Source organism: Muscardinus avellanarius (assembly GCF_963383645.1).
Source record: "Muscardinus avellanarius genome assembly, chromosome: 9".
In the NCBI taxonomy this organism is placed as follows: domain Eukaryota; kingdom Metazoa; phylum Chordata; class Mammalia; order Rodentia; family Gliridae; genus Muscardinus; species Muscardinus avellanarius.
The window spans coordinates 4,642,761-4,662,866 of NC_137795.1; the positions used below are offsets into that span (position 1 = coordinate 4,642,761).

The window sequence follows — 20,106 nt, forward strand, 5'->3', positions numbered from 1 at the left end:
CTCCAGTCTCAGCCTCCCAAGCGCGGGGATTGCAAGCGTGCGCCACCACGCCCGGCTTATATTTAGTATTCTAAAGGCAGGTTGCAGGCAGTTCAAAACGATTCTGGTAAGACCAAATCCTCACCTACGTACACAGGCACACACATAGATTTTAATGGTTTAAAAAAATTGTTAATTTAGAAAAATGAATGCAGGGCATCTTCAGCAATATTACCGCCACAGACTCTGATTGATCAGTCCACACATAAGTAGTAGTTGTCTTCTATGGTGATAAGGCTTCTCCACACTAATTCCCATCAGGCCGAAAACATTAGGGCAGGGTAAGTACAGATTGAATTATTGCACAAAGGACATTTACTCATCAGATCCCACTGGTCTCTTTTGCACCCGCTTCCTGGGCACCCTTCTTGGCGAGGCTTTATCGATCTGATTCAAAGGTTCCTGGGGAATCCAACTCATGTCAACATCGTTCCGACTTGACGTACCCATTTCCACTTTCTGTATGGGTCTCTTGCGCTTCCTAGATTCTAGGAGCTGATGAAGGCCAGTGACAACCAGAAGTCCAAGACCAGCAAGGAATATATACATAAAACTTGTTTCTCCATCTAAGCCATCCTCTCTTTCAATAATTGTAGACAGCATCTTGGAGTACATTGCCATGAGAATCTTTGTAGTTCAGATTGAGGACCAAACCAAAGGGTCGTCCACCCTTGGGCTCTGCAGGAATGAAGGACTACTCAAAAGTAGCCTGTCTCTGGGGTGGGACTGTGAGGAAGAGCTGTGAAATTCTGAATATAAAACTGGTAGTCCTGAGGATAACGAGATGAGACATCTAGGGATTCGACAATAAAATCTTCTGTCCCCTTGTCTGAAAAGCCTACCAGGAACTCCGCTATGTTATTTTCTGGAAAATCTTCTCTTTCACAAACAAGATGGTTGTATCTGCACTTGGTGATGCTTCTGGTTCACCAGATGCATCTTCTTCCTCCTCCTTATCTTCTGCCAAATCTGTGGTTTCATCTTCTTCTACCTCGGCTGCATCATCTTCATCTTCAATTATTGAATCTTCCACTGTTTCTTCATCTTCTGTCAGATCCTGAGCTGCTGCTAATGAGCTTCCCGGGCCGCCTTGGAGCAGGTCGGTGTCGGTGTCAGGGAACACGAGCAAGAGAAGCAGAAGCAGGCCGGGAGGAGTCTCATGGCCCATCCGGTCCAGTGCCCTGTCCCAGTCCGCGAATGCTCTCGGCCGCTCCAGTGATAATGGCGTTACCCTACATCCCATGTTTTTTTTTTTTTTGTTTGTTTGTTTCCTTTTTCAAAAAATGTTTTTAATGTTTTCAGGAAGGGGGGGTCATTTTCTCAATGGTTTATAAACATATATACATACATTATTTTGTTAATTAACTGTTACACATATTGAATGTTTGACTTTTTTCCTATTTTATAGTCTTTGTGAATCAATTTTTAATTTTGTGCTTTATCTAAAAATGCATCCCCTGTGCTTAGATAAAAAAGATAATGTCAGATATTGTCCTCTAAAACTTTTATTGTGTTTTCAAATGTAAATTCAATTATTGGTTTTGGTACATGATGTGAAGGGGGATTTATTCTCATTTCTTCCATACTGAAAACAGCTATTTCTCCACCATTTGTGGAACGCTCTTCTCCTCCTTTTATCCCAAACTCTGTAACACTCCTCTGTTGTATATCAAAATTTCTTGCATATCTGGGTATACTTCTATGTTCCCCTTTCTGTTCCATCAAACAATTTGTCTATTTTTTGCATCAATACATAATGTTATAATAAACCTTCATATCAAGAAGAGCAAGATTCTTCTTATATCTGTACCATAATAATTTGAATCTTCTTAACTCTATGGTTTTAGATATAAATTTTAAAATCAAGTTCTTAGGTTCTGTGAAAAAAGTTATAATTTGATTGGAAATTTATTGGATTTATTTGAAATAATTCACATCTTTATTACATTAAGTCATCCTATCTATGAACATGGACTACCTTACCGTTGACTTAATCTTTGATTATTACTTCTTAACAAAGTTTTATAATTTTCTCTACACAGAACTAGCATACATGTTTTTATTTATTCATACACGCCTCGTTTTGTTACTCTTGTTAGTAAATGATTTTAATTGCATTTTATAAGTGGTTTCAGTTTATTATTTAAAAATAATTTTGCCCAGGGAAAGCAAACTACCATATTGGGAGCTGCCCAATGGAGAGTCTCAATGACAAGCAGCTGAGGCCTTGAGCCAGTATCCAGGAAGAACTGAATGAGTTTGGAACCAGCAGGTGAGTTTGGAAGAGCATCTTATCTGAATACTGTTCTAAAATGACCATGGCTTGTGTGAGTTTCTGAGCAAGAAGACCCAGCTGAGAAGTTATTCTAGATTCCTACCCTACAGAGACTGTGATATAATAAATATTAGTTGTTTTAAGCTTCTATGCTGGGGGGGTAAAGTTATCCAGAAATGGATAACTACTAAAAATATTATGTAAAAGAGAACAAACGAAAGACATTTTGAAACATGACAACTTCAACTATTGTTTCAACAGAGAGTTAACCCCTCTTTTATTTCAGGACTGAATCAGTTTGGTAGAAAAAGAAGAAGGCTCACTGGCCATCAAGAAATGATCAAAATTAGGAAATGCTAACCTATGATTCTGCAGGAAAACACATCTATTAACTTACATTAAATCAATAAACGTTTATAAGACACCTCCGATTTATGGAGCCGTATTTTAGATGACGGAGTGAAAACAACATAATTAAAAGATAGCCCCTGCCGTTTATTAAGCTCGGGTCTACCCATGCATAAACTACTCACAGAGATTGTTCAAGGCAGGTTTTGAAGCCATTTTCATTCCTCAGACCATCTGGATACCTCACTCAGAAACTCCAAATGGACAACACGGCTTCTAAAATTTGGTTAGCTTACTTCTAGAAATTAGTTTACGTAATAGGAGAAGCTGCAATTAAGTACTGGCATCTGGCAGTATCTGTGTACGATGGCGGCACTGGGCAGAGATGTAGGAGAATCCACCTCCCAACTTCTATTTAGAATAACCAAGAAAAAAATACAAATGGGAAGATCTACAACAATCATTAGTTCACAAACATTTATTGAATACCCACTGTGTGCAAGGGTCTATGCTATGTATGGCATAACAGGGGTCAATAAATCAGATGTGGTCCTTGCCTCTACTAAGTCCACCCTGTCATGAAAGATGTATGAACCAATTAAGGTCACATATTATACTGCAGGCAGTGAAGAAGGATAAGATGAGGAGGGTTTCCTCACTGAGGAAGTTTAATTTAAATTTGTGACACAAAGAAAGAAGATAATTGAGAATACTGCTAGTGGAGACGATAGCATTCCCAGCAGCCTGGAGATGAACTTGGTCCTAACTATCAGAAGGAAACCGGTAGAGGCTGGAGGGATGGAGGAAGACTGTAACTGGACAGGACTCTGTGTCCAATCCAGAGGTTTGTATTAATTTGAGATGCAGTGGGGAGCCTCTGAAGGGATGTGATGCAAGGGGCTGGCTGCTCTGATCTCCACTCTTGGGGAAAAGGTCAGGAGAAACAGCTGTGGATGCAGAGGCTGACCTCTAGCTTTCCTAAACAGCTGTTCCTTAGGTCTGTACTTGCCATTACTCCAATTATTCTTTTCCTTCATATCTTCAGAGAGTTTACAGAGCTCGTCTTCCATTGTGCTACTTCAATTTTCTAAAGTACCCAATTCTGTGGCTCTATCACAGTTTTGCAATTTTGCAATCATGCTTTTTGTCTTAACGTTGACTTTTCAAATCTCAGAATTCCATTTTCTGCCTGTCTGTTTCATCTAGTTTTGTGGTTCATCTAGCTTTTAAAAGTTATTTTATTGTTTTATTTCCTCTTTATTTACAAAAGGCAAGGCATGCTCACATTTGGGGAAAATAGTAAGCACAAACAAGCAAAAGGAAGAAGATGAAAACCTAGTTTTAATTGCACACTTCAAAGATAATCCATGTATGCATATGTGATTGCCAACTTTGTGCCCTCTTATTTTCTGTCTTGTGTTACTTAGAATACATCACAAAAAGCTTCCCACATGACTGCTTATCTCCAGTATCTGTAACAGCTAAATAATATTCATGCAGATAGCATCACCTCACAGGGTGGCCTCTTTCTACCCACTCCTAAAGGGTGGCTCTTTGCCAGAGGTCTCTTTCTGGTCCTTTAAAAAAAAAAAATTTCAGCCAGTTACACGGGAGGCTGAGACAGGAGGATCATGAGTTCACATCCAGCCACCCTGACTCTCAGCTGCGTACTGAGACCTCTGCAACTTACTGAGACCCTGTTTCAAAATCAAGAATTTAAAAAATAGGAAAAATAGGGCTGGAGGTATAGTTCAGAGGTGATAAATGCCCCTGGGTTCAATCCCCAGTACCACAAAAAGTTCTCATAAATTTTTTTTATTTTAACATATTGCAAATGTACCCAAACATAGGACAATCTAGCTGACACAAACCTTCCATTGCTCAGGTTTAACAGTTGTTGACATTTTTGTTCTCTTTGCTTCAGATTGTTTATTTTTTAATTAGCTACTTTTACTTTTTTCTTCAACAGAATTTGTTTAGTTGGCACACAGTAACTACATAATTATGAGGTACAGAGTGTAATTCAATATGTATATACAATGTGCACTGATTAATTCCGGGCATTTAGTATTTCCCTATCTTTAAACATTTAGCATTTCTTTGCATAGGGAGCTTCAAACTGCTTACTTTTAGTTTTTTAGAACAAATTGTAAACTATGTTATTTTGCAGAACATTATAATTTATTAATCATAAAACTATACTTCTAGCGAAAACCATTTTCTACTTAACTTCAGACTCATACTTAGCCATAAACCTAAATATATCGGTCTAGACATAGCTCTGTTTCTCAAATGTTAAAGTATATTGGAATCATCTAGGAGATTGGTGAGCTTGCCTCAGATTTTTTTAAATTACTTTTGTAGTACTGGGGATCCAACCCTGAAATATAATACCATTGAGCCACATCCCTGACCCTTTTTAATTTTATTTATTTATTATTTTATTTATTTGTGGTACTTACTGGGAATTTAATCCAGAAGCATTCTACCTATAAACTACACCTTCAGTCCTATTCTATATTTTATTTTGAAACAGTCTTACTAGGCTGCTGAGTCTCACTATATTGGTGAGGCCATCCTTGAACTTGCAATTCAGTCTCAGCCTCCCAAGTATTGGGATTACAGTACACTTAGATTACAGTTCACTAAGTACACTTGGACCCTCAGCAACTGAGCAAGGCCCAGTTTTAAAATAACATGATCTGAGGTTGTAACCCAGAGGTAGAATGAATGACCCTGGGTTCAATTCCCAGTATCAAAATAAAACCAAAAAAAAAAAAAAAAAAAAGGAGAAAGAGGAGAAAGGAGAGGAAGAGGAGAAGGAGGAGGAAGAGGAGAAGGAAGAAGAGGAGGAGGAGGAGGAGGAAAGAAAGAAGAAAGAAAAAAAGGAAGGAAAGAAGGAAGGAAGGAAGGAAGGAAGGAAGGAAGGAAGGAAGGAAGGAAGGAAGGAAGGAAGGATTCTAAGGAAGGACTGTAATTGGTCCAGCCTGAGTCAAGTGACCAATCCTGGCTGGGAGAGGTCAAAGTCAAAAAGCCCACATATGGCCACAGGGGACTCACCTTAGAGAGGCATCTCCAATGCCTGTAACCACACACTGGGACCATCTATGTACCTGGAGTTAGCGAAGGCTAAATCTGAGTGGACAGAGAGAAACAAATCCAAAATTAATAAAAATGAGAAAAATATGAGTCATGAACTATAGGAGGTCCTTGGCAGGAATGCTGACACCCCTTTTAAAGTCGTGTTGTAATGACATTTCCAAATTTCAGCATGAATGACAAGTGAACCAGAAGACCATTGGACTAAATACTAGAAAATGGAGAATCTTCTCAGAATTGTAAGGAAATGGGAATTATATCTTAGATTTCTGTACTCAGACCAACTGTTGTTTACATAAGAGGAGAAAAGTATGATATTTCTGGATATTCAAAGACTGAAAACGTACTACCTACGTTAATTTTTAGGGAGAAAAAATCAAAAGCACTGGAAAAAAATTATTTAGTCAATCAATCAAGTAACAACCAAAATCACTGAATGCAAAAATCAAGAAAAGGAAAGGTACAATAATGAAAATGTAACCAGTAAAAACACAATTTCATCTAAAATCCTTATTTTTAATGGAGTTTCAAAGCTTAATTATGTTAAAAAAAATTGAGAAACCTCAAATTAAAAGGTGCTAAGAAAACTTATTTTAGCCCATTTTCTCTTGTTATAGCAGAATACCGGAGACTGGGTACATTATAAGGAAAATAGGTTTATTTGGGTTCATAGGTCCAGGGACTGTGAAATTCAAGACTGAGTGGCAGCACATGCCTGGCTTATGCTGAGGGCTGCCTGCTGCTTCAAGTCAAGAAAGAAGGCAGAAGAAGGAATAGGGCTGGACTTCCATGAGCCCTGACCCATGCGAAACCAGTAACCATTCCTGAGGGCTCTGCCTCCATGATCTAAACAATGCATACATTTAGAAGCTAAGTGTCAGCGTTAGATATAAATTGTCCTCTAAAGAACTCATTTATTCATATTCGGGGTTGGTATGGTTGTAATCTGAGCAGCGGATAATCCACTTCGAAGGATTTATCTAGCTGGTGGCCTGCACTGGTAGGGTGCAGCTGAAGAAGCTGGGCTTCTGGGGCTGTGGTCTTGGGCTTACATGTGGTTCCTCTTCCTTTTGCTCTCTTTCTTCCTTCTATCCTCCATTACGTGAGGGGCTCAGCCCATGTGCTGCCTCTCGGTCTGCTTCCAGTCCGCCATCATGTCTCCAACCTCACATGCACTGAACCTCGAAACTGAGCTAATGAACCTTCTTGCCTCTAAGTTACAGGGCCAAGTCTTTTAGGTTATAGCTTTGAAAGTGCCGACTACTGCACTAAGGAAGAGAAAGAAGAGAAAGAGCTCAAAAATAGAGAAAAATCAAAGAAAAAGAATATTTTCCACTGATATTATACATCAGTACATTTACATTTACATTTACATTTGAGAAGCAATACCTATTGACATTTCTATCAATATTTATATCAAAAGGATGAGAGACTTATTTGCCAATCAATAAAATCTATACATTTTTAATAAATTTTATTGCATGAAATTTATAAATCAACATGGTAGAAAGACGGAGAATTTAAGATTTTTCAAGGGTTTTCCATTGCTGTTAAGATTAAAAAACAATCCCAAGTTCTCTTCTCTCAGTATCTCTAAATCCTACATGATCTGCCCCTGAACAAACTTATTTTTTTAGCTTTTTTCCATGGCAGCCATGTTCAAATGAGCCAAAGAGCTCCAACATGGGATGCTGCCCCCCACGGGGCTATGGCCTCCTCCCACACCCCTCTGTAACCTGGCCAACCCCAGATAGTGAGCCTTCAAGGCAGTGTCTCTGGAAGCCGCCTCTTGGATCCCACACTTGGCTCAATCACCCCACATTATATCTTAGAGCATATATTATTCTTTATCAATGGCATTTCCTATGTTTTATAAATATTCAGTCTGTAGTTTATGTATCATAAGCTCTATAAGAACAGCAACTGTGTATTATATAATTTGGAAACCAATGACTACCATAGCAACTGACACATATTAATTATGTGCCCAACAAGTTATTTGTTGTTGAATGATTGCAAGAAGGCATTTACTATATATTTTCATGGTTGATTTGCTATTCCTGCTCCAGTACCTTGAGATTTTTACTGTAGCATTTTTGGTGTCTATTTATAGCTGTTGGAGTAAAGGCCTCCAGTACTGCCTTTTAATATTTTCTTGGCAATTGTCATATTTAGAACCAGCTTGTCGAGGTCCAGAAACAAGCAAGTGGGAAGGACAGCTGGGATCGGGTCATAGCTGTGTCTTGTGTCTATGTGCATCCAGGGAACAGCAACATTAGCATTATATTGTTTCCTGTCATGACTAACTAGGATGCATGTCCCTGTAATGGTGGCCACTAGGGTATATGTATGACATTCCGTTGGCTGACATCTTTTAAAGGCTTTTTCATCCTTAAGACAGAGGATACATGGACAGAGTTGAGTGACATTTTCTACCAGCCTAATACACAGACATCCTAAGCAGGTGCAGGTGGTGAGCCCTGCCTGGGGGCGGTTCCAGTCTTCTTCATTCTTTGCCCTGAGCATGCTCTCATGTTGCCCCGTCCTTGTGAGCTCCTGAAGCTTCTGTGATTTTTCCCCATCACTTAAACTCCAAAGCATGCAAGCATTACCAGCAATGGAAATGTAGGCCCAGCCTCTGATACTCTGTATATATACCCATCAGTCAGAGGAAAACTGGCATGCCTCGCCTTTTCCACCTGAAGCCTTATTTCCAAAGGGTGGTAAGCATTCTAAAGTCTGTTGGCAGGCACATTTTCTTAATAATGGGATCTCTCTAACTCAATTAGCCAGAAAGGAAAGCAGCAAAAGAAAGGCAGATGTCTGGCAGCTCCAAGCATGGGGAAAGGAGCAGTTCCACAGGTTTCTGCTTCCTTCACATCTGATGCGTATTTTTCTTTAATATTAGAACTCTAAATGCTTAAAAATATCATAACCCAAAACTCCATTTATTCTATTCTTACTTTATGCTCTTCTGAAAAATTTCCTACCACAGTGGGATCTCATCTCACCCAGAGTTTGGCTTTTAAAATCAGTTGTCATTTGCAGTGACAACTACTTAGAGCCAAAATGATCCTTGAAAACTCTTTAGGTTGCCCCTGAAGCACAGTGTACAGATACATCTCACAGTAAATCCAACACAGTCAGTTTTTCCCATGGTATTGAAACATATGCTGTTTCTTAAGCTGAACACCCAGTGAAGGAGTTGGCTTGTATTTGGGAGCTCTATTGCATAAAATATATACATTCCAATATATATGTACATATTCATATGTACATATATGTACTTTAATGAGAATATAATCAATATAAACATTCATATTCATATTTTGGCAATATAATATATATTTTAATAAAACATATGTTTATGGTAAATGAGTATATAGCTCCACCATATTTCTTTTTATATTTATTTTCTTTGTCTTATTAAATTTATTCCCAAGAATTTTATGGTTTCTGTATCCATTATAAGTCAGCTTATTTTCTCATTTCAACTTTTTACTGGTTTTAATAAGCAGATGGAAAAGCTATTGATTCTTAAGTGTTTTTGGCACTCTTAAAAAGTTAATAAATTTGCTTAGCTTTATTAGTAGCTTTAAAAATTATCTTGTATCTCTAGATATATAATCATATTAGTGGTTAATAATAATTTCTCTTTTATCCCAATATCTATACTTATCATTTTGGTTTCTTGTATTGTGATATTTGCTTGGGTCTTTAGAATACTTAAAAATAATTAACTTCTTATAGCTTCTTAATCTACTAGGAAATGCCTTAATCGTTTTCCTACTATTATAATTATTGTTCTTAGTTTCTGATAAATTATCTTCATGATGTTTAAGAAGCTCCCCTGTATACCCTATGAAACATATAAATTCAATATTCATCTAAAATCACAAATAGCAGTTTATTTAAGAAGCCTTAAAAAAAAAGGTTACTGGATAGATTTATTCATTAGCTTTTTCTTGGCATTTTGACGAAAATACCTGACTAGAACAACCTGAAGGAGGAAAGGCTTATTTTGGCTCAAGGTTTCGGAGATTCAGACCAAGGTCAGCCGACTCCAAGGCAGAAACATCAGGTGGCGGCATGGCTGGGCAGAGGAGGGCTGCTCAACCCAAGGCAGCTGGAAGAGTATGATGGGGGAGGGGTCAGGCACAAATGTGTCCTCCAGGCCACGATCAGAGACCCCTCCTCCAGCCATGCCCCGTGACCCCTCCTCCAGGCCACACCCCGTGACCCCTCCTCCAGGCCATGCCCCAGTGATCCACCTTCTCCAGGCCATGCCCAATGACCCCTTCCTTCAGGCCAAGCCCCAGGGACCCACCTTGTCCAGGCCACGCCCACTGACCCTTCCTCCAGGCCACGCCCAGTGACCCTTCTCCAGGCCATGCCCCAGTGACCCCCTCCTCCAGGCCATGCCCCAGTGACCCACCTTGTCCACGCCACGCCCAGGGACTCCTCCTCTAGGCCACGCCCCAGTGACCCACCTTGTCCAGGCCACGCCCAGTGACCCCTCCTCCAGGCCACACTCAGTGACCCCTCCTCCAGGCCATGCCCCAGTGACCCACCTTCTCCAGGCCATGCCCAATGACCCCTTTCCTTCAGGCCAAGCCGCAGGGACCCACCTTGTCCAGGCCGCGCCCCAGTGACCCACTTACTCCAGGCCACTCCCAGTGACCCCCCTCCTCTAGGCCACGCCCACTGGCCCCTGTCCTCCAGGCCACACCCCAGGAACCCACCTCCTCCAGGCCACGCCTTTGTGGCCCACATTCTCCAGGCCATGCCCAGTGACCTTTCTCCTCCAGGGATGGCCCACCTCAGAACCTTACTGCCTTGAGGACTGTGTGTGAGCTTTAGGGGCAACACTCCAGACCTAGATCATTTTAATAGGGTAACTATAAAATTAATACGCAAATAGGTGTATTGATTCATTTGGGCTTATTTAACATAAAACTTAAGGCTTATCCTTCTTAAAGCATTAACATACTATGGCCACTTGTATGGATTGCATTCCCACCTGTTAAAAAAGGATGCTCCTGATATTCAGTTTATAAAAATAGTGCCTTCTCATTTAACTGAAATATGTAATTGACCATTATGTCTTTTATAGCTTTTAAACTATCTATATAGAACTACTTGATATAAGGAATACACTTCAGTTTCTGTGTATGTTCCTTTACTCCTTCCTACTAGAGCTATTTACTATATGTGGATACATTCTTTTGACATGCTAAAGCCACAGAAATATCAATGATATCCAATATATTAATCAAACAGTAAAATATTTAGACTATGCTAATGTTAATCAGTTGTATGCTTGTCCCATAATATATTCTTTTAGTATTTATAATTGTATTTTATGTATAAAGATTTCTCAGTTCCATACTGAGAAACTCAGTATGGACTCGGTGTGGAAACTCAGTATGGAAACTCCCACATTGCATATAATGATAATGTACCAAGTTTTTATAAAAAGAGAATGTATGCCTTCAGTAATCTTCTTGGCAGACTCGCTCATCACAGTATCTTCACTGAGTTCATGACTTAGCATGTTCTATTTCTTCCAATTAATATACTTTTCTCTCTGAATAAAATGAATATTCCATTTCACTAAAATTACACACTAATATTCATTAAAGTATTTAGACTGTCTTGTATGAAACTTCAGTTGAATTCATGTGAGCAGATGTATGAACCTGACTTCACCTTACAGTTAGTAGTAGTATACTATAGTATGCTTGGAGTTGTATCCATTCATATTTTCTCCCATTATTTATATTGTGGTACTAAGAATGGAACCCAGGGGCCTTCTACCTCTGGGATACACCCTCAGACCTATTTTTTATATTTTATTTAAAAACAGGGTCTCACTAAGTTTCTGAGAACCTTACTAAGTAGCTGAGGCTGGATCCTGTGGGATCCTTCTGTCTCAGCCTCCCAAGTACCGGCATTACAAGCGTGAGCCACTGTGCCTGGTTGTCCTCCCATTATTACTGAACGTGTCTCTACAGAATGTCAGGTGTTGGGTTAGTCACACGGCCTAAGTGGATAATTTAGATAAATTGCTGAAGAGCCAAAACTTCAAGGGCCCAATTCAGAATAAAACCATAACACACCATTATGCATGACAGACCTTCATGTCTCAATCTAGTTTTCATGTTCAGAATGCATTTGTTCATAGGAACTAATAGATCCTGGACAGATTTAACTTCTGAGCCATTTTTTTTTTGTGTGTGTGTGTGCTCTTGATTTTATGCTTAGAATTTCTGATGAATATATTTGCCTTTAAAAATGATATCTAATTCTAAGGAGCCAATTCTAAGAGGATTTCCGTTTGCAGCCAGACCGAATAAAAGGGACCAGATTCTCCTCTTCCTACATTCCCCTCCTTCCACTACACCTGAAATAAGTATATGTCTTGTCAAGGTATATTAATCAATGATTCTAGATAGCAGATAGCACAGGGTAATTATTCTTAAGGGACTTGATGAAGTGAACCATCAGCCAACTTCCCAGGGAGAGATTTCAGGCCATGGTGTAGGGAAGACCTGGGAAGAGGCCCAAAGTCTCCATTTATTTAGGAACCATTGGTATCCGTATATTAGTATGGGAAGTTGAGGCAGCTAAAGTTCTTAAAACAGAGCAGTGGATAGAAGAGAAAGATGTACAGAGAGCTACTGACAGCTACAGAGAAACGACCTCAAGTCTTCAGCCGCATGCTGGAGCCGCATGCTGGTCAGCATCACAGCATGAAGAAACTGCCTATAGTGAAGGAAAGGGCCATTCGAAAGGATTAGAGAATGCGCAACTAACAGAGGAATTTGAATCCCAACACTTTAGTTTCCTGGCTGTGTGATTTTGAGAAAATCACATGCTTCCTGAACCTCAGTTTATTAGAAAAATGGATATAAAATACCAATGATATCAGAGAGTCTTTGTAAGAATCAGAAAAAAAGCATACTAGAAGCTGGGTATGGTTGTATATGCTGGTAATCCCAGTACTAGGGAGGCCGAGACAAGAGGGTCACAGGTTCAAGGATAGCCTCAGGTACTTAGTGAGGCCCTATGCAACTTAGTGAGACCCTGTTTCAAAATAAAAAATAAAAAATAGGTCTGGGGAATGTAGCTTGGAGGTAGAATGCCCCTGGGTTCAATCCCCAGTACCACAAAAACAAAGAAATAGACACAGATGATAACAGTAGAATGTAATATATAATTACTGTCCATCTGTAGAAGATTGAACATGGTAAGTAGAGACATGAAAGATATGATCTCAAGTAGAGCGTGTAGAGATGAAAACTAGTGTCTTGGATGATCAGCACATTGGATGCTTACAAACAATTCAAACAGTATAAATAATAGGAATTATCCAAAATGATACAAGGAGTAAAAGATCAAGAGAAATGAAAAGAGGATCAGTGAATGTGGGAGACATTCAAACGTCCCAAAATATATAACTGAGTTTTCGGAGAATAGGATACATGGTTACAAAAAATATTTGAAGAAATGAGGTTAAATTTTTTTAAAAATGGATGAAAACAACCATCTCAACAATCTAAGCTCTACAAATTCCAGGCATAAGAATATGGGGTGGGAATTGGGTAGGGGCTAAATGGGTGATGTGTACAGGTATGTCCACACAAGTTTTTACCCCATTATAATGGATGAATACAATACACCAATAAAAAATTTAAAAACTGAAGAATTAATTCCCAGTAGATGTGCCCTATAGGAAAGGAAAAAGGAACTTTTCCAGGCAGAGGAAAAATGATAACTGATACCAGACAGAAATCTGGTGCTACACAAAGAAATGGAGAGTGACAGAAATGAGAAGTATGTGGCAAAATTTAAAAGTTTGGGAGGATTATTTTTTAAACATCTTTTCAGAATAAATTATTATTTAAAACAAACAAAATTAGTATATTGTAGTGTCTCTAATGGCCATCGATTCCTCAGTCACGTGCAGATTTCTTTACATAATTTGAACTTGGTGTTAACACATTATTCTTTCCAACTTGATAGCTGACATATTCTAAAACTAGATTTCTCTGCCTTTCTGAATAGTAAAAGCACTTAATATCAGTTTCAATTATGTCAGCACAAAAAAACAAATTATCCTGTGATTAAGGATAAAAACTGACTATACACATATTTGGGAAATAAGCCAAAAATAGCACAGAAACCAGGAGGGAGGAGGAATGGACATTTATTATCCCGATGCTCTTAGGCTATACATGAAGTAAAATATCATTTGACAATAAACTGTGATATAGACTTATATTATAAACCCTAAGGTATCCACTAGAAAAAATGGGTTTATTGAAAAGTCAATTGAAAAGTGGGTCATGGTGGTGCACGCTTGTAATCCTAGCATTCGGGAGGCTGAGACAGGAGGATCACGGTTCTCAGACAGCCTCAGCTACTTAGTGAGGCCTCTGAAACTCGGAGAGACCCTGTTTCAAAATAAAGTCTAAAAAATAGGGCTGGGGATGTCGCTCAGAGCTAGAATGCCCCTAGGTTCCACTCCCAGTACTGCAAAAAATAAAATAAAAAGTCAATTGAAAGTATGAAATGGAATCACAAAATGTATTAATTCAAAAGAAGGCAGAAAAGGTGGAAATGTAGAACACAGAACAGATGCGACAAATATACTCTATTCTGTGGGAATAATCTGAAATATAGAAGTTAGAGACAGGGATAGTTTATCATTGTAGGTACATTCTACAATGCAAAACATTGGAAACAACCTATCCAATGCCAGATAAATGGTTCACAGATACACATACATGGTTTATCAAAAGCAGACCAGAGCAGGAGAAAAGTAAATTAAAGAAAAATATAACATGTTCTGTTGTGCAATACCCCAATTACATAAACCATGGTTTTAAAAAAAAGGTCAGGAAAAGTTAGATTGTGTTGACAGTAGTGATTTTTCCACCTTTAAAGAAATAGAATAAAAATATGTATTCTCTCTATAATCTGAAAGAAAAACAGGAATCCAGCTCTTAAATGTCATCAAATCCTGCACTAGACTTACTCACAATTATCTCATGACTTGCCATGACAATACTGCATAAAAAGGAATATTTTCCTATACTTTTGGGGGTAAGAAAATGGAGGCTTAGAGAATATATACCATGGTTCACACAGAAAATAAATGTCAGATTGTTGGAAGTTGTGTCTTTTATATAAGTTAATTCCTTAACATGGGTACCAGAAACTAGGTATGTTTCATTCTAAACACCAGGTTACATATTTGTCTCTGAACTATTTATCCAAAAGCTATGCAGAAGCCAGGCATGGTGGCACACATTTGTAATCCCTGCACTCAGGAGGCTGAGACTGGAGGATGGCAGTTCGCAGACAGCCTCAGCTACATAGCAACGCCCTTTGCAATCAGTGAGACCCTGTTTCAAAAATAAAAAGACTAAAGAAGAGAATTGGGGGTAGAGCTTGGAGGTACAATGCCCCTGGGTTCCATCTCCAGTACCACAAAAAAAAATCATACAGTTTTCTTTATTTGTGTACATTTGCCTTTAAGTGTAGAGGATAAAAGATTCATAAGATTAGATGACAGAATTCAAGCAGGTCATTTTTGTGTTTTAATCATGATGCCAGATATAAGAGGAATTTGGTAAAATAGAAAAATAATAGCACATTCTACTTTTAGTAAATAAATAAAACAGGATGGCAACCATAAAGATTCGAGTTCTCACAGGCATTGTCCTCCCCAAGGAGGAAAGATGTTAATTGATTAGGATCGCAAATCATCTGCTGATGGGTTTTAAGTCATCAAAGACTTTATTCACAGAACAATAGAAAAATATTGACTCGGTGTTTGGAAAGTGCCTACGCCAGGTAGTCTTATAAAATATCCTAATGAACATATTGTTGATGTTTTATACTTACTGCATTCTGATTTCCCAAATATGTGTATAGTCAGTTTTTATCCTTAATCACAGGATAATTTGTTTTTTTGTGCTGACATAATTGAAACTGATATTAAGTGCTTTTACTATTCAGAAAGGCAGAGAAATCTAGTTTTAGAATACGTCAGCTATCAAGTTGGAAAGAATAATGTGTTAACACCAAGTTCAAATTATGTAAAGAAATCTGCACATGATTGAGGAATCGATGGCCATCCTGCAGAGTGCATTTATATCACCTACACTTAAGCGATCCTAATATGTTGCATCCTCTAGCTAAATTCTGACCCCATGCAAAGACAAAGCAAGATATTGTTTGTTTTTATTTTTCAATGTGGTTTGCTTGGAGAACAGACACAATGCTCTACGCCTCTGAAAAATCCAGAGCTACAAAGATGATTTTCAAAATTAAGGGCAACTCACAGCTGAAAATTATACCTTTGGGCAAAGGGCCAATTCGGGAGGCATTTCCCTCCGATTTGGAGCCATGCCAAAGTCCCTTGGTCCCATTTGCTCAATTTTATAGTGAACACACGAAAAGGAAATGGGAGGGTGTAGCTGAAGTGTGGCTGCGTGCAAGTCATATTTAAGGTCTTGCTAAGATGCGTGTTAACACGTGGAGTTGCATGGTGAGAACAAGAATCACTGGACATTTGCTAACAACTGCGCAGTGCCTGAGTGTCAAAGGATGCTGTGTGTCAGTGGAGCATGGCAAGGTCCCTCAGGGCACCTGTCTGTGGACACGTAAGAAGAGAATGGAGGGTGAGGAAACCTGGGCCAAATAGGACCACAATGTGAGGTTCACGCTACCAGGATTTGTCTTAATAGCTCTGGAAGGTGACAAGACCCATTTCTAAAAAAAAATGCATGGTATCATTTCACCTGATTGCCATATTAAAATAGTCATTGGTTTTTGCCTTGCACTTGCGTAACCGCTAAAGATCAGGCTAATTGGATTTGACAGTTTCACAAATAAAATCATCTAAATAACTTTATTAATACAATTACTATTTTTCCGACTATAGAAGAGAAAAGGTTGGCTTCATTTGTCATTATGAACATAAACTGGGGAAACAAATTTAGCTTACTATATTTTTCATATCAAAAAGCTATTCACTTTGAAAAGGTAAAACTTTCAAAAGAACTGACTATAAAAACACAAATAAAATGTTATGCATTAGCCACACTTAATATTTTGAATACAAATGGCCTTCCATTTCTACATTCTCATGGATAAACAGAAATATTCAGATAAAAGGCAAATATATTTTTATGTTATTTACACCACTCATGACATATAAAACATATATAGTATATACAACATATAAATCACATATAAAATGTGTATGTGATTAACATATAATATATACAACATATAATATATGCTATATAAAACATAGAAAAATATATACACATAAAATATTTTATGTAAAAATCAAGAACAGCTTTCCATTGACTGTTTTAAGTATAGGTAAAGAAAGATTTTGAGTATCTATTTCTGAATAGACCTTAAATGGAACTGCTTCTTCCTCTAGGCTATAGATGTGATGCTTAATTCAAAAAATGTAGATGGCTGTTGTTTTTGCAATCTATAGCACAATTAAAACTCTCTGCCTGCGGGATAAGATTTTCAGACTCATAGTGGAATGCTAATTCTACCAAGCTGTGTAACTCCTGGAAAATTATTTATCTTTTTAGACTTAAATTTGTGTAAGTTTAGGCTTAAATTTTAGTAAGGATTAAATTAGACTTAAATTTTTGTAAGGATTAAATTAGATAATATAGTGTTACCCAGAAATGCTACTGATAGCACCTATTTATTGTGAGCTGTTTTAAAAATCATTTTGCAGCCAGACGTGGTGGCACACGCTTGTAATCCCCGCGCTTGGGAGGCGGAGACAAGGAGGATGGCGCTGGTTCGAAGCCAGCCTTGCTGGCTTAAGAGACCCTGTTTCCAAATAAAAATATAAAATAGGTCTGGGAGTGTAGTCCGGAGATAGAAGGGCTTCCAGGAACCCCAGTACCACCAAAAAAAAAAGCATTTTGTTCATCTCTTCTTTCATTCTCAAAAATTTTATAGGTATTTTCATTTGTAGTTGTGGTAAGTTTATACGTTGATTTGAAAGTGACTGTCCTTAGTAATATCAGTCTTCTCTTATTGTTTAAGAAGTGGACTCAGACATCACTCTTCCTATATTCTTTACTAGTATTTTCTCTAAGCAAGTTTTATTTCTATATTTTAAGCCTAACCGTTTTCTAATATATTTTCTACTAATGGTTTAGGGCATAAAAATGTAACCTACATTTTTAACTTGTCATGTTTTTACAGATATTGGTTCATAATGTACTCCCAGTGCAGGAGATGGAACCCAGGGCCTTGGGCATGAGAAGCAGCATTCTACCACCCAGTGACATCCCCAGCACTGTACTGCACATTTCAAAAGGATGGAAGGAAGGATTTTGAAAGTTTTGAAAATTTTCACCATAAAGAAATGATATATGTTGGAGGAGGTAAACACGTTTAACCTGATTAAAATATTATGTGATGCATACATGTATCAAACATTACATGTTATTTCATTAAAATGTAAAATACTTATTTTATGTATCAATTTAAAATAAAAGATTAAACTTATTCTGTTACAAAACAGATTTTGTAACAGACACATTTATTTATATTAATTTCATATCTATTGCATGGTTTACTTATATTACAAGTTTATTTATATTAATTTCATATCTATTGCATGGTTTACTTATATTACAAGTTTATTTATATTAATTTCATATCTATTGCATTGCTTAAATTACAAGTTTATTTATATTAATTTCATATCTATTGCATTGGCCAGACTTACAAATGCTAAATAATATTAGCGAGAGTCGGCATGTTTGCCTTATTCTTGAATTGAATGAGAATGCTCCCATGGGTTTTGAGCTACTGTCTAAACCTAGAGCCAGGCATGGTGGCGCACGCTTATAATCCCCACACTTGGGAGGCGGAGACAGGAGGATTCGTTCTTTAGCACCTTTCATAAAATTTTGTGTTGTTTCCTTTCTGAGCTGTCAATTTACAAATTTGTCATATCTACACATAAACTTGTCATTAGGGAGAATATATAATATTAATAATTTAAAGGTGATATGGACTTGTCCAAAGAATTAATAAGGCCATCCAAACTATTTATCAATTTTGTAGCAATATTAATAGATATCTTAGCACTATGCTTTCCTTTCTGGACTATCATATAAAGATACTATGTATAATAATTTTGATAGCTCTTTTTAAAAAATGCTTTACTTATAATTGCTTGGCTTTGTATCCCTAAGTGTAATCGTCCTTTTAAACTGTTTGTTTGTTTGTTTGTGGTACTGGGGTTTCTGGAAACCCTTCTACCTCCAGGCTACTCTCCCAGATTTATTTTATATTTTTATTTGGAAGACGTCTCTTAAACCAGCGCGCCTGCAGGATCCTCCTGTCTCCGCCTCCCAAGTGTGGGGATTACAAGCGTGTGCCACCACGCCCAGCTAAACTATCTATTCACACTGGGCTAAACTATCTATTTTTAAAGTCGGGCATGGTGGTGCACGCTTGTAATCTCCACACTTGGGAGGCAGAGACAGGAGGATTGCGCAGGTTCAAAGCCAGCCTCTCTGGCTTAAGAGACCCCTTTTCAAGTAAAAGTAAAATAGGTCTAGGAGTGTAGCCCAGAGGTAGAAGGGTTCCATCCCCAGTACCACCAAAAAAAAAAAAACAACTATCTTTTTTATTTTATATTAATGTTATTTTCATTTCTAAAAATGACTTAAAAAGCTTTACATTTCATTTGACTTGGAAAATGGAAATAATTTGATAATAGTATGTTCTTCAAAGGTTCCATACAGTCTCTGGGTTGGGACTTTCTTAAGAGCCTGACATTCATCGGATTAACATCCCAACAACTTACAAGTATCTTTCAAGTCTTCTCTTCAGCTGCTCCTCTCAGCATCTCCTTTATCTCCCTTTTTTATTCAAGTTTAAATGCTATTATATGTTGCCTTTCTTTCTTTCTTTCTTTCCTTCTTTCTTTTTCTCTTTCTTTCTTTCTTTCTTTCTTTCTTTTTTTCTTTGTGGTGCTAAGGATTGAACACAAGAGCATTCTACCTCCGAGCTACACCCCCAGCCTGATTTTTTATTCTTTATTTTTTTGAAACAGGGCCTCACTAAGTAGCTGAGGCTGGCTGCGAATCCAGATCCTCCTGTTTTAGCCTCCCAGATGCTGGGATTACAAGCATGTGCCATTATACCTTGCTCTTTACTTTTATTCATAGCTTTACAAAGTTATTTTTATCTTTTCAGCATTTCTTTTCTCTCCGAAGATCATTGATTAGTGCATGCCTGCACCTCCCTTGCGATCATTCCTTGTTGATGAGGTG

General features: G+C 37.9%; 1 pseudogene across 1 annotated transcript; it reads right to left on the reverse strand.

Moving 5' to 3' along the window:
- Positions 1 to 354: 354 nt before the first annotated feature.
- On the reverse strand, positions 355 to 1,200 carry LOC308267111 (translocon-associated protein subunit alpha-like; annotated as a pseudogene). The gene has a single exon. The product of its transcript is annotated as a translocon-associated protein subunit alpha-like (transcript).
- Positions 1,201 to 20,106: the final 18,906 nt, after the last annotated feature.